We start from the raw sequence: 13,833 nt of genomic DNA on the forward strand, positions 1-13,833 counted from the left end.
TCCACCCTCCCAGCACTGCCAGGTCACGGCAGAGCACGCTGGCACCCAGGAATGCCATTCCTGTAAGAGATACACCTCAATGTCTGCCCTGCACTTCCACAGGGGTGGGCTTGCATGGAACACGGGCCCCAGGGAGGGAGTCCAGAGGAGCCCCTCGGCCCTGGAGCCAGGCTGGCACACCTGGGGGCTCACCTGGAGAGGAGCAGCTCCAGGGAGAGCTCAGAGCCTGCCAGGGCCTGGAGGGGCTCCAGGAGAGCTGCAGAGGGGCTGGGGACAAGGATGGAGGGACAGCACACAGGGAATGGCTCCCAGTGCCAGAGGGCAGGGCTGGATGGGAGATTGGGAATTGGGAATTGCTCCCTGGCAGGGTGGGCAGCCCTGGCACAGGGTGCCCAGAGCAGCTGGGGCTGCCCCTGGATCCCTGGCAGTGCCCCAGGCCAGGCTGGACACTGGGGCTGGAGCAGCTGGGACAGTGGGAGGTGTCCCTGCCATGGCAGGGGTGGCACTGGGGGGGATTTGGGGTCCCTTCCAACCCAGAAGAGCCCGTGATTCCACAATCCTGTAAACTGATCCCATCTCTATTCCTGGGAGCAAGTGCAAAGCCTGGTAGCTGTTTTTAAATCCAAGTATCCCTCAATCCCCCCCTGCCCTTTCCAGCCAGGCAGCCCTGCTGGAGGAGCAGCTCCGTGCGGGTTCCAGCTGTGCTGGATGCAGAGTTTGGCTTCCTCGGGGAGCTGGAAATGCCCATCCTCTGGAACAGCATCCTCGGCTGCCTGGGAAGGGACGGGGATGGAATGGAACGGAGGGATGGGAGGGCTCTGGAGCAGGAGCAGAGCTGATCTCGGGAAGGCAGGGATGGATGGGAGGGCTCTGGAGCAGGAGCAGTGCTGATCTCGGGAAGGCAGGGATGGATGGGAGGGCTCTGGAGCAGGAGCAGTGCTGATCTCGGGAAGGCAGGGATGGATGGGAGGGCTCTGGAGCAGGAGCAGTGCTGATCTCGGGAAGGCAGGGATGGATGGGAGGGCTCTGGAGCAGGAGCAGTGCTGATCTCGGGAAGGCAGGGATGGATGGGAGGGCTCTGGAGCAGGAGCAGAGCTGATCTCGGGAATTGAGGGATGGATGGGAGGGCTCTGGAGCAGGAGCAGTGCTGATCTCGGGAAGGCAGGGATGGATGGGAGGGCTCTGGAGCAGGAGCAGTGCTGATCTCGGGAATTGAGGGATGGATGGGAGGGCTCTGGAGCAGGAGCAGAGCTGATCTCGGGAATTGAGGGATGGATGGGAGGGCTCTGGAGCAGGAGCAGTGCTGATCTCGGGAAGGCAGGGATGGATGGGAGGGCTCTGGAGCAGGAGCAGTGCTGATCTCGGGAAGGCAGGGATGGATGGGAGGGCTCTGGAGCAGGAGCAGTGCTGACGTGCTGCCGGAGCTGCAGTGACTCCGCAATGGCTGAGCCTGCCGGCACTGAGCTCATCCCGCAGCCTGCCGGGGAAACCTGTCCTTAGCTCCTCCGACTGCTCGGATCCGCGCTCGGCTACGTGGTGAGCACATTTTACTCTATGCTTGGGGGATTTTTAGTGGTTTTTTGTTTTATTTTCCTTCTCTGTCCTCTCAGTGCTTCCCTGGACCAATCGATGCATCACTTCTCATCTGATCCCCCCGTTTAGAGGACAGAGAGGGAAAATAGAAGCATCTGCAGCAGGGATGGATTATTTTTTCAGCCTTTTGCAGTGTGAATGTTAAAAATCTCTTTGAACGTGACAGCACAAGCAGCCTGCAGGTTTTATCTGGAGTGCACTGCAGGCAGGGACTCCCTCGGTGTGCAGCATGAGGGACTGAGGTTTTTGCCTACCTGTGCTCCTAATTAGCATCTACCTGTGCTCACTAATGAGTGCCAACTATGCTCCTTAATTGGTGCTTTCCTGTGCTTATTAATCAGTGCTTACCTGTGTAATGTATCTATAAATATGGACGTAAAGTGTGACAGACAGACAGACAGACAGATTTGCTGCACACGACCCACCTGCTGCCTGAAGGCTTTGTGGGCTGCATTTCCAGGTGTGCTGTCTGGCATTCCGTGCTGGGGCTGTTTCCCGTTCTCCCTCAGGCTCTGACGTGCAGGGCTTTGCTCTCGGGTGCCAGGAAGGGGCTGGCTCTGCCTGGCACTGGGGCCCAGCTGCACCTTCCTGCTCCGTCTGTTCTCAGCATCTCCCGGAGCCTCTGTCGTGTGTGATGCAGCTGACATGCCAGGCTGAGGCTGCTGCTGAGCCTCCCGTGCAGCCGTGGGCGCTGCTGTTTGGGGCGCTGCTGTTTGGGGTGCTGCTGTTTGGGGTGCTGCAGGCCCTGCTGAATCGCTGTGGTAAATCACCTGAGTCTGTGCTCGCCGAGGAGCTGGTTCAGGCATTTCCTGCTCGTGCACGGCGAGTCTCAGAACTGCTTCCATGGCAATGCTGTCCTAAAGGAGAGCAGGCTCCCGTCCCTGGCGGAGCCCGAGGCCAGGCTGGACGGGCCCTGGAGCACTTGACGTGGTGTGACACTGGTGTCCCTGTCCATGGCAGGGCTGGAATGGGATGTGCTTTGAGGTCCCTGGGCTTTTGATTCTTTTCTATGCTATTTAGCCTAAAAAAAGAAAGTTCTCTTATTTTTCTTCCCAGCTGCTTGCTCTCTCAGTCATTTTAAATGTGGTTTATCTCATCCAGACTCCTTTTCCTTTCAGTTTGAGGGATGCCTCTACTGACACTGCTAAAAATGGAGACAGAGAGTAGAAAACACATTGGAGTCCCGTTGACTTTTGCCTGTTATTTCACACATTGTGGTACAGCCAGAGAAATGTGTGTAGTACAAAATAATAATTTCCTGGCAAGAAAGACTCAGACCTGTCAGCCTGGGCTCTCAGCTGCCACGCAGCATCCTCAGCCTCTGCACTTGGGCCCCTCTCTCTGTGTGAGGGCTTGCTGGGTGCTTGATACATGCTCAGAACTGAAAGTTTCTCAGGGCAGGTTACTTTGGTTTGCAGTGGAATTTCTGCCTGGTTTGTGTTGGCTCCTGGCAGCTCCCTGACCCATAACCCCTTGTTCCTCACCTGCAAATTCCAGACTGGCAGGAATTTTGGTGTTTGCAGAGGTGTTTAGGAGGACAGTGGGCCCAGTGCGAGGCCACGGGAAAGAGCATTTGCCACCAGGGCCCTGCTGGAGAAAACAACACCCCACTTGAATAAGGCTTTAAAGAATGTGCTGGAGGCTCACGGGCTGTCTTGACAAATACCAGTCTGGGATGTATTTGTGGAGCTGTGTGCCTGTACACCCTTCCCTCAGTATATGCTCACTTGTCAACACCTCCCACGTGGTGAAGTTTCACCAAGTTTCCCAGTGCACTGTCAGTTTGCATGAAGAGTAAAACTTTGCTGCTTTTTTTCCTTAAAATGCATCTCTAAAGTATTACTTTTTATTGCAGATGGCTTGAATTCAAAGTAGCATCAGCAAACGAATGTTAACAAGTGAAGGCCTTTAAATTATGATCTTTAACATTTTCCCTTAAAACATGTGTTCTCAGCTTGTCACCTTCTGTGCTGCAGCTCTTCATGTAAGATCAGGAACAGAGGCTCGGCTTAAACGGAAAAATAATTTAAAAAGCAAGTCCTAAAAACTTTACCCATCCTGGTTGACTGGGATGTAGGATTTGAACCCATCCAACCACTCTGGGAGCGAGACTCTAACAGCACTGAACAATTTTAAGACACATAGCAACATTTGCACGAATATATTTTAGGGTAAAAACAGACAAATTTAGCCAATACTTCAGAAATCCAAACGAAATCGCTCATGGGATCCTGTCTTTATCTGCCAGGAGCAGGTACCTGCATGCAGAGGAGAGGAGAGCTCCCTTCTCCCAGAGCATCGAGTGCTGGCTGCTGTGGAGGCAAAATGCTAATCCATGTCTCCAGTCACTTCACCTGGCAAGCTAATTCCTGATTCTCCTTTGCAGCTGCAGCCAAACGTGCCATGCCCAAACAAACCCCCAAAGGCCTCCGAGTTGAGCAGAATTCTGTAGGAATGACTCTAGTGGAGAATGACCCGGTGGCAGATTTTTGAAAATCCCTTCATTCCTGTGCAGACACACAGCTCTTTCAGGCACACGTGATCAGGGGTTTGTTATTCACTGCTGCTGTGCAATCGAGATGAGGGTTCAGTGGATTTCCTCTGTGGAGCAGAGGCAGTGCCTGAGGACAGGCAGCTGGGAAAGGCTTGGGAGAATGTCTGGAGGATAAATGGTCTCCTCAACCACGCAGCCAGCAGCAGGGTGTGGAGTCCTGGCTGTCCTGAAGCCCAGTGGAGATGCTGGGGCTGGAGCTGTTGCACTGGCGCTGTGCTCATTCGACCTTGACAAGGTCACGTGCCAACAGGAACTCAGAAAGGTCACTTCAAGCTGCAGAAGGTGGCTCTTCTGTCCCCCCAGCTCATGCTCCTGGCTGTGTTGTCCCTGTGGGTGGCTCCAGCTCAGCTGGCCCTGCTGCCCAGGGAAGGGCTGCGGGCTGGGCTGCGACCCCGCAGCTCTCCCTCACTCTCCGGGGTGGGATCATGGGCTGGGCTGGCTTGGGAGGGTCCTCAAAGCTCATCCCACCCCTGTAACCAGCCAGGTTTTACCCGGCGTGAGGCACAGAGGGCTGAGGCACCACGGGATTTGGCCAGGGGGTGTTAAACTGAGTTTGCTACCAGCACGTGTCAGATCAGGCAGTAGTCACTGGCCACGGCGCCTGCTTTGTTTGCTCCCAGTGCTTGTTCTCAGTGTCGTTGTCAATGATCTCTGCTGTGCCGTTGTCCCCTCTGAGTGCTGGGCTCGGGGTATCCTTGCCTGGGGTTTGTGACACTTGGTTATGGTACAATGGAATGGTCTTGAAGGAAGATTCATTTGCTTTTTGTGTAGTGTAGCAAGCAACTGGAAAACACTCAGTGGTCAAGATCTATCCATTCTATCCCAGATAATGCCTGCAGTGGTTAAAAGCCATTTCTCTCCAATCAAAACGCTTTTGAGATTTCTACTGTGGCTACTAATGACTAATTTAAAACTTGCTGTACTGGTGGATCCCAACTTTTCCCTGCCTGAGCTCTCCACATTCCCAACTGTCTCTGAAGGGGGTGGGATGGATTTGGGGTTTGTAAGCCCGCCCTGGTACATCCCAGAGCTGTTCCAAACTGTCTCTGAAGGAGGCAGGATGGATTTGGGGTTTGTAAGGCAGCCCTGGTACACCCCAGAGCTGTCAGTGAAGGAGGCAGGATGGATTTGGGGTTTGTAAGGCAGCCCTGCTACACCCCAGAGCTGTTCCAAACTGTCTCTGAGGGAGGCAGGATGGATTTGGGGTTTGTAAGGCAGCCCTGGTACACCCCAGAGCTGTTCCCCCAGAGCTGTCAGTGAAGGAGGCAGGATGGATTTGGGGTTTTTAAGCCAGCCCTGGTACACCCCAGAGCTGTTCCAAACTGTCTCTGAAGGAGGCAGGATGGATTTGGGGTTTGTAAGGCAGCCCTGGTACACCCCAGAGCTGTTCCCCCAGAGCTGTCAGTGAAGGAGGCAGGATGGATTTGGGGTTTTTAAGCCAGCCCTGGTACACCCCAGAGCTGTTCCAAACTGTCTCTGAAGGAGGCAGGATGGATTTGGGGTTTGTAAGGCAGCCCTGGTACACCCCAGAGCTGTTCCCCCAGAGCTGTCAGTGAAGGAGGCAGGATGGATTTGGGGTTTGTAAGGCAGCCCTGGTACACCCCAGAGCTGTTGGGAGCAGCTGGGGAGGCTCCTGCAGGGCTTGGGCAGCCTGGGCACCACGGGGGAACCCTTTATTGTCTGAGCTGCCTCTGCAGGGCTCCTCGCACAGTTTGGCACTCCCAGCTGTCTGTGCCTGCTCTTCCCCCGGTGTTTCCCCCTGCAGCTGGGGCTCAGGGAGCCCAGGGGACAGAGCTGGGGGCTCCTGGCACCCCTGCCCATCACGGCCCCACTGCTCTGCCTCTGCCCCCTCACCTGTGGGGCTCAGCCTGGGGAGAAGGGGGCTGGGGGGACCTTCTGGCCGGGGTGTGCTCCCAGGGAACAGGGACAGGAGGAGAAGGAACGGCCAGGGAGGCTCAGGGTGGATATTGGGGAAAAACATTTCATGGAAAGGCTTGTCCAGCCCTGCCCCAGGCTGGCCAGGAGGTGTTCAAAAAGCGTGTGGATGTGGCACTTGGGGACATGGCTGGTGGTGGCCTTGGCTGTGCCGGGCTGACAGCTGAACGCAGTGAGCTCAGGGGTCGTTTCCAGCCATGATCACAGTTCTGTGATTTAGCAGCACAGCCAGAGACAAATCAAAACAAGCCTTTGGGACAGAGGGTGGTCGTTGGGTTTGGTTTTCTCTCCTTTCCTGAATACACAGCTGGCTCCTGAATGCAGAAATTCCAGCTCCACGTATTGCCAGTCCCAGTCTCCAGGGACAAAACCAGCGCTGCCAAAGCTCTGCGCTGGGCTGGTTTGCAGAGTGGCAGTGGAAGGGAATCCCATCAGGTTTTGTTCCCTTAGGACACACTCAGGTGCAGCAGGAGTTAAAGGAGCTGCTGCTTGGTGGGTGCCCCTTGTTCCCTGTCAGTCACGCAGCAGGCCCAGCAGCCTGACCTGCTTCCAGCCTGAGGCAGCTCTGCCAGGCAACACTTCCTAAACAAAGGCAATTTTTTGCTTTCTTTGGTCTGGATTTTTTTTTTTTCAAATTCCCCTCTTACTAAAATATCAGTGTGTGTCCTAGCACTGACATGGTTTTGGCTTGATAAGGTTTTACAACCACAAATCGAGTAAAAAAACATAGTGGAGAAGCAAGGAATGCAGCAAATGGGATAGATCATGGATATGAAGAGAATGCACAGCCAGGAATGCTTAAAGCCTTCCTAGAGTTGTGCTGCAGGAAATGAGAGGTGGGAATGGACGCTGAGCCAGGAAAAGCAGGGGCACAGGGGTGGGGACAGTCACTAAGGCTGGTGTCAGAGTTAGCATCAAGGGCAGGAGCAGACAAATATAAACATGGTCTTTCTCCTCAAAGCTGTTTCCTGGTGTTTTAGGAGCTTGGGGGGTGGGTGGGTGGGTTTTTTTTTGTTATTTTTGTCTCTTCAAAGGGAAAATATGAAATGGGAGTGTGTGGAAAGAGTTTCTTCAGCAGTGCTCAGTGACCAGCAGCATCCCAGGCTGGTTTGGGTGGGAAGGAGCTTAAAGCTCCTCTGATTCCACCCCCTGCCACGGGCAGGGACACCTTCCACCAGCCCAGGTGACTCCAAGCGCTGTCCAGCCTGGCCTGGAATGGCAGGAGAGGGTCACACTCAGTCTGGCACTGAGGGGGGTGGCACATCCCCACCCCTCAGGAGCGTGAGCCCCCTTGGAACACCCAGAGGACTCTGCTGTTGTGCAACACAAAGCCCAGTAAAGGACTTGCGTAAGTTTGGGGGAAGAGTCTTGGTGTAAAACCTTTTTCTCCTCCTTTCCCTGTAAATTCCTTGCCATTATAGTGTGAGGGCTCTTTTTCTTCCCAGGAGCTGGGCTGAGGTTTGGGTATGTGCTGCTGTAAGAGCAGGAACAGTTCTGTGAGGGGAACAAGTGTGGGTCAACTCGGCGTTCTGCATAAACATGGGACCAACGAGAAACAAATGCTCTGCTAAAAACATCATTGCTGCTGTTTAAAAACAAGCCAGTCAACGACTGAATTGAGACGCAGAGTATTACCCAGGCAGGAACGTTTCCTTTCCTGCTTCTGTTTCTGTGTCAGTCAGCACGGGCGGCAGGGAGTGGCAGGGAGCAGACGTGGCTCCCGGGCAGGGCTGTCTGCACAGGCAGGGATGTGCTCACATCTCACACATCCCCAAACGGGAGGCAAGGGCAGGCAGCAAGGACCCGGGGCTTGTTCAAACAACAGCTGCAGCTTTGGGACTCTGATGACACGTCTGGGGTCACCATTTGATGCAGTGGTTTTCAGGGCAGGTAGGACTTGGTGAGGGGAAGGAGAGATCTTGACTCCATTTCAGAAGGCTGGTTTATTATATTATGATATATATTACATTAAAAAAGATCACACTATAACTATACTACAAAGAACAGAGAGAAAGATTAATCAGAAGGTGAGACAGGAATAGAAAGGAATAAATAATAAATTTCTGTGACTCCCAGAGAGTCCAAGAGCTGCTGCCTCCTGGATTGGCCACCAAGCAGAAACATCCCACACTGAGCAATGGAGGAAGCACCTGCTGCATCCCACAGCAGCAGATCACAAATTGTTCATACTTGAAGCTGAGGCCCTTCAGCTTCTCAGGAGAAGAAAATCCTAGCAAAGGGATTTTCACAAAATATCACAACTACAGGATGGAGTTTGAGGTGCTGTTGTACACCAGCACTCAGAGGCACCGGGTGGTTCAGTCCCTAATGAGCCCTGGTGTGACCAGGGTGCTCCAGCTTTCCCGAGGGTGCTGTGCTTGTGGCTTTAGGGACGTTGTTTCATGGCTGCTGGTTTCATACTAACGACACTCATCTCTTTAAAGTAACATGCGTGCCAGCTTAGGGCCTTCCAGTTTCCCTGGAGTTCTGAATTCCAAGCCAGCTTGACTCACACAGAGTAAAATTCTCTGAGATGTTTTTTCACGTTCTTTATCAGCCAGATCAGTTTTGTTACATCTAAATTTAGGCCATCAGCCACGCAGGCCTGGTGGGAGCAGTTTGTTGCACCAGTTGTGTTTCAGTGCCGTTGTGCGCTCATGCTCAGGCCCAGCGCTGGCTCTGCCTTGTGTCCTGCCCACTGCTGACAGTGAAATGCACTGAGCATCGGAAATGTGAGGGGGAACCTCACTGGGCCAGGCTTTCCCCTGGAGATCAGAACCCTGTGCCATTTGCTCTGCAGCCCCCACGGGCCCGGGTCCCTGATCCCACTCATGCCCACGGGCAGGGGGTGCTGAGCACAGCCTGCTCTCAGAAATGTGCCACCGTCTCAATTGCTGTCTCCTCGTGAGCACAGGGCTGGGAGGGCGCTCAGAGGGAACAGCTCTGTGTGAAATGTCACACTGGGCAGCCCTGCAGCACCTCTTCAGAAAGTCTCATTTGGATGCTGAAATATTTGTAATATTCCTGCTGGGATGTAGGATCTGTTTTGGTTTTTTTAAAAAGATTGCAACACATCAACTTTGAAGATGAAGCATAAAAATTATTTTTAGCATTTGATGCTAAGTCATCAGAGATGATAAAGGAGAAAGAACAACATTTATAGCTCCCTTCCCTTTGGCAACAGCAGAAAAACCCCATCCTCCTTCCTGGCTGAGTAAGGAGCTTTCCTCAAAGCTGACCCCAAATCCCCCCACAGAGCCACCCCTGCCATGGCAGGGACACCTCCCACTGTCCCAGCTGCTCCAGCCCCAGTGTCCAGCCTGGCCTGGGGCACTGCCAGGGATGCAGGGGCAGCCCCAGCTGCTCTGGGCACCCTGTGCCAGGGCTGCCCACCCTCACAGGGAGCAATTCCCAATTCCCAATCTCCCATCCAGCCCTGCCCTCTGGCACTGGCAGCCATTCCCTGTGTGCTGTCCCTCCATCCTTGTCCCCAGCCCCTCTGCAGCTCTCCTGGAGCCCCTCCAGGCCCTGGCAGGCTCTGAGCTCTCCCTGGAGCTGCTCCTCTCCAGGTGAGCCCCCCAGGTGTGCCAGCCTGGCTCCAGACGGGCTGCAGTTGCAAAATAGGGCTTTAAAATTCTTGATTTTAATTAAACATAAGTGCTTCTAAAAATTCAAATGCCATTCTAAAACATTTCAGTCTCATTTTTGACAGCATCTCAATTTCTCATCTTCATGCTTTGACTAAAACGATTGAGAAACAAATCCACCACCAAAAAAGGCTCCGGGCAGCAAAGTTCGCCCCAGCAGCTGTGTGGGGTAGTGGGGTCCCCATCCCTGGAGGTGTCCCAGGAGCTCCTGGAGGTGGCACTCAGAGCTCTGGGCTGGGCACAGGGTGGGCACCGGGCGCAGCTGGCACTCCATGGGCTGGGAGGGCTTTCCCAGGCTGAACAATTCTGTGATGCTGTGTGCCAGACAGCGCCTCTGTGTGTGCCCGCAGCCTCTGGGCTCACGGGAAGGCTCAGTCCCCGCTTGCAGCAGCCAGTGCCCTTTTTCAAAAGGAAGGAAAAGGCAGAAGAGCAGCAGCTTTGGCCTCCATGGCAACGGCAGCAGCAGCGCTCGGCTCCAGCCGTGCCTGGGGAAGCTGCTCCTGAGCGTGTGTTTGTTTTCAGAATCTGCTTGGAACAAGCCGTTTGCCAGGGAAGAAAGTCGTGTTTCCCTCAGTGCAGCAAGGACAGGGACGTGTCACTGTGCAGGGCCAAGCAGGGCTCTGGGATCCCACTGGGGCTGCTGGGGAGCCTGCAGGAAAGGGGAGCAGGGCAGGACAGGGACACTGGGCACTGAAAGCCCCTGTTCAGCTCCAAACAGGGCATGTCACTCCATCCCCTCTGGTGAGGAAAGAGGAGCAGGGCAGAACAGGGACACTGGGCACTGAAAGCCCCTGTTCAGCTCCAAACAGGGCATTTCACTCATCCCCTCTGGTTTATATCCTGCAGGAAAGGGGAGCAGGGCAGGACAGGGACACTGGGCACTGAAAGCCCCTGTTCAGCTCCAAACAGGGCATTTCACTCATCCCCTCTGGTTTGTTTCCTACTCTGCTGGAAGGCTCCCAGCCCATGGCATGGCTTGGAAGGGTCCAAAGGCAGGTTGGACATTCTACCTGGGATGGTGGAAGGTGTCCCTGCCATGGTGGGGTGGAGCGAGAGGAGCTTTGTGTTCCTTTCCAACCCTAACCAACCTGGCATTTTAAGGATATAACAAATACAAGGGTCAGACTGCTGAAAGAAATGGCAGAGTTTGAGATGGAGAGGTTCCAGCCTTTCCTGGGGTCTGCCTCCCCCTCCCAGAGGTGTGTAATTAGGGGCAGTCTCCCCCTCCCAGGTGCTGGTGTGTAATTAGGGGCAGTGTGCTGGATTCTGGCCTTGGGGGCTCGGGGCTGGTGCCCCCTTCCCTTTGAAGCCAGGCCAGTGCACGGGGCTGCTGTGAGCAGGAGCACAGCCAGCCCTGCTCTCCCAGGGGTTTGGAGGCTCTTTTAAATTGGGATTCTCTAGTGCCTCAGGCTAATATTGATTTTTTCTTTTCTGGTTTTATTATTTTATTGTTGAAGTGTTCACCTCGTGTCTCCTGCATGACATGAAAATTTCATTCTTCTGCTTTCTTACTCATTCACTCACTGAATCCATTCTAAAGCTCTAAACTGCACCTGGTATTTCTCTTTTTAAAGAAGATGCTGTTCATTGGTTCACACCTGAAAACTGTACCTGATGGTCACTAATATGTTAGTGGTTTGAACAGATTTATGTCTGCAGAGATGTCAGAATTCTTGATGTATCTCTTCTACATGTATGTCTTTTTATCTCTTCTGCACCAGCCTTTGGCTGCTGCTGGAGCACCCTGCATCTCAAACCCTGCTGGTCAGAAGCTTTGTAACCTTGAGGACTTTGTGAAACCCATGGAAATTTGCAGGCTGTGTTTGGGATTCGGTGGTGCCAGCACAGGAAGGAAAACAAGACAGTCCTTTCGTGGAAATGGACTGCATTCTTGCTTCTAATTAAAAAATCAAAGGGAAGAGCTTTCTGTAATTAAAGGACGTGTTTGCTGGTCTGTCACAGGACTCTGGAGCACTTCTGCTTGGATCATTCTGGAAGTGACTTCCAGCTTTCCACGGGAGCAGGCTGAGCATTCACCTCTCTCTGGCCACAAGTGCAGGGGCAGGGCAGGGTGGCAGGGACAGGACAGTGTCCGTGTGTCCGGCTGCTGGGCCTGGAGCTGTGGCGCTCCTGCAGGCACCTGCCCAGGTGTGGGCTGTGCCAGAGCTGGGGACCCTTCCCAGCTCACAGAGACCCCGCTCGGGGACCCCCGGGCTGTCCCTCCCTGCTGGGGCAGTGCAGAGCCCGGGCACGTGGTGGGGTCTGCCCCATGGCTCAGGGCTGGGGGTGAGGAGCTCTTTCCCAGCCTGGTCCCATCCAGGGGGATCCTGCAGCCTGTGGAAAGGCCGGAGGGATCCTCCCAGAGCCAGCCTCACTCGTGGGGCACTTGGCATCCCTGCCATCCTGCCAGGGCTCCTCGGGCAGGGCTCCTGGGGCAGGGGCTCCCGTTCCCATTCCCGTTCCCGTTGCCATTCCTGTTCCTATTCCCATTCCCGTTCCCATTCCTATTCCCGTTCCCATTCCTATTCCCATTGCCATTCCCATTCCCGTTCCAATTCCCATTCCCATTCCCGTTCCCATTCCCATTCCCATTCCCGTTCCCATTCCCGTTCCCGTTCAATTCCCATTCCCGTTCCCATTCCTGTTCCCATTCCCATTCCTGTTCCCAGCCCCATTCCCATTCCCATTCCCGTTTCATTCCCTTCCCTATTCCCATTCCTGTTGCTATTCCCATTCCCATTCCTGTTCCCCTTCCTGCTCCAGCCCAGCCCAAGCACAGCAGCTCCCGGGCTGTGCTCTCCGGCTCCCGGGCTCTGCTCTCCGGCTCCCGGGCTCTGCTCTCCGGCTCTCGGGCTCTGCTCTCCGGCTCCCGGGCTCTGCTGTCCGGCTCCCGGGCTCTGCTGTCCGGCTCCTGGGCTCTGCTCTCCGGCTCCCGGGCTCTGCTCTCCGGCTCCCGGGCTCTGCTGTCCGGCTCAGAGCCCCGCAGCCCCCGGGCTGGCAGGGAGACATCCCCTTTGCTTTCCAGCCGGCGCAGGTGGAGGCCGGCAGTCTCTCCCTGCTCGCCCAGCCCCGGTGCCCAGGCAGGCTTTGCATTTGATTTTTTTCCCCCAAGAAGCCGTTTCCTGTTGTCGTAACGTAGCCAGATGGGGAGGGTTCAGTGGGAACACCTCGGGAGAGGCTGGCAGAGCGGCGGATGCAGGAAGCAGATCCTCCCCGTAATACTGGCACGCTTTGGTAAGTTCCATCTGAAAAATGAAAAGCTGCTCCTTTGCTGAGTCACAGCCCTCGGAGCTGGAGCCGAGACAAGCCGGGAGCCGCCGGGCTGGAGGTGAGCTGAGGTGAGCGGAGGGGTCCGGCATCCGCCCGGGTGCTTTTCTGGCCTGGGAGGATTTTTTACATCTCAGTAAAGGGCTCTGTAAGTTGAATGTGTCCGTGGGAACGTGCGGCGGCCCTGGTGGCCCGCAGGGTGGGGGTGGCACGGCTGTGCCGAGGCAGATGCCGGGAACATCCCGGGACATTCCCGGGACGTCCCGAGCACATCCCGGGCACATCCCGGGCACATCCCAGCACACCCCGGGCACATCCCGGGCACATCCCGGCACATCCCGGGCACATCCCGCCACATTCCCGGCACATCCCGGGCACATCCCGGCACATCCCGGGCACATCCCGGGCAGCCCGAGCACATCCCGGGCACATCCCGGGCACATCCCGCCACATTCCCGGCACATCCCGGGCACATCCCGGGCACATCCCGGCACATCCCGGGCAGCCCCGGCCGGGGCACGGAGCGGCTGCGGGCGCTGCCAGCGGCTCGGGATGCGTGTCCCGGGCAGGACCGAGCCCTGCCCCGGGCTGGCAGCTCCCGGAGCGGCCGGAGAGCCGTGCCCGGTGCCAAGGGCAGCTCGGTGCGGGGCCGCTGCCGGGGCAGGCGGAGCTCTCCCGCGGCAGCGCCCGTGCCGAGGCTGTGCCGGAGCCGCTCTCCCGTTCCGGGCTGTCCTCGCCGCCGCAAACCCCCGCGCAGCCCGGGCCCGGGGCTGCTCCAGCCCTGCACCGGGCTTTGTCTGCTGCGGCTCACAGCTCCGTCCGGGCCCCCGTGTCCGG

At 55.9% G+C, this 13,833-nt stretch overlaps 1 protein-coding gene across 1 annotated transcript in view; it reads left to right on the plus strand.

The window, feature by feature from the left end:
- Window positions 1–1,328: 1,328 nt before the first annotated feature.
- JAKMIP3 (Janus kinase and microtubule interacting protein 3) overlaps window positions 1,329–13,833 on the plus strand; it is a 51,179-nt gene continuing 38,674 nt past the window's right edge. Inside the window, exon 1 of the mRNA XM_038141354.1 lies at window positions 1,329–1,536. The gene's annotated coding sequence lies outside the window, so the exon portion shown is untranslated. The remainder of the gene's footprint in view (window positions 1,537–13,833) is intronic.

Source organism: Motacilla alba, chromosome 6 (genome assembly GCF_015832195.1).
Source record: "Motacilla alba alba isolate MOTALB_02 chromosome 6, Motacilla_alba_V1.0_pri, whole genome shotgun sequence".
NCBI classification, from domain to species: Eukaryota; Metazoa; Chordata; class Aves; order Passeriformes; family Motacillidae; genus Motacilla; species Motacilla alba.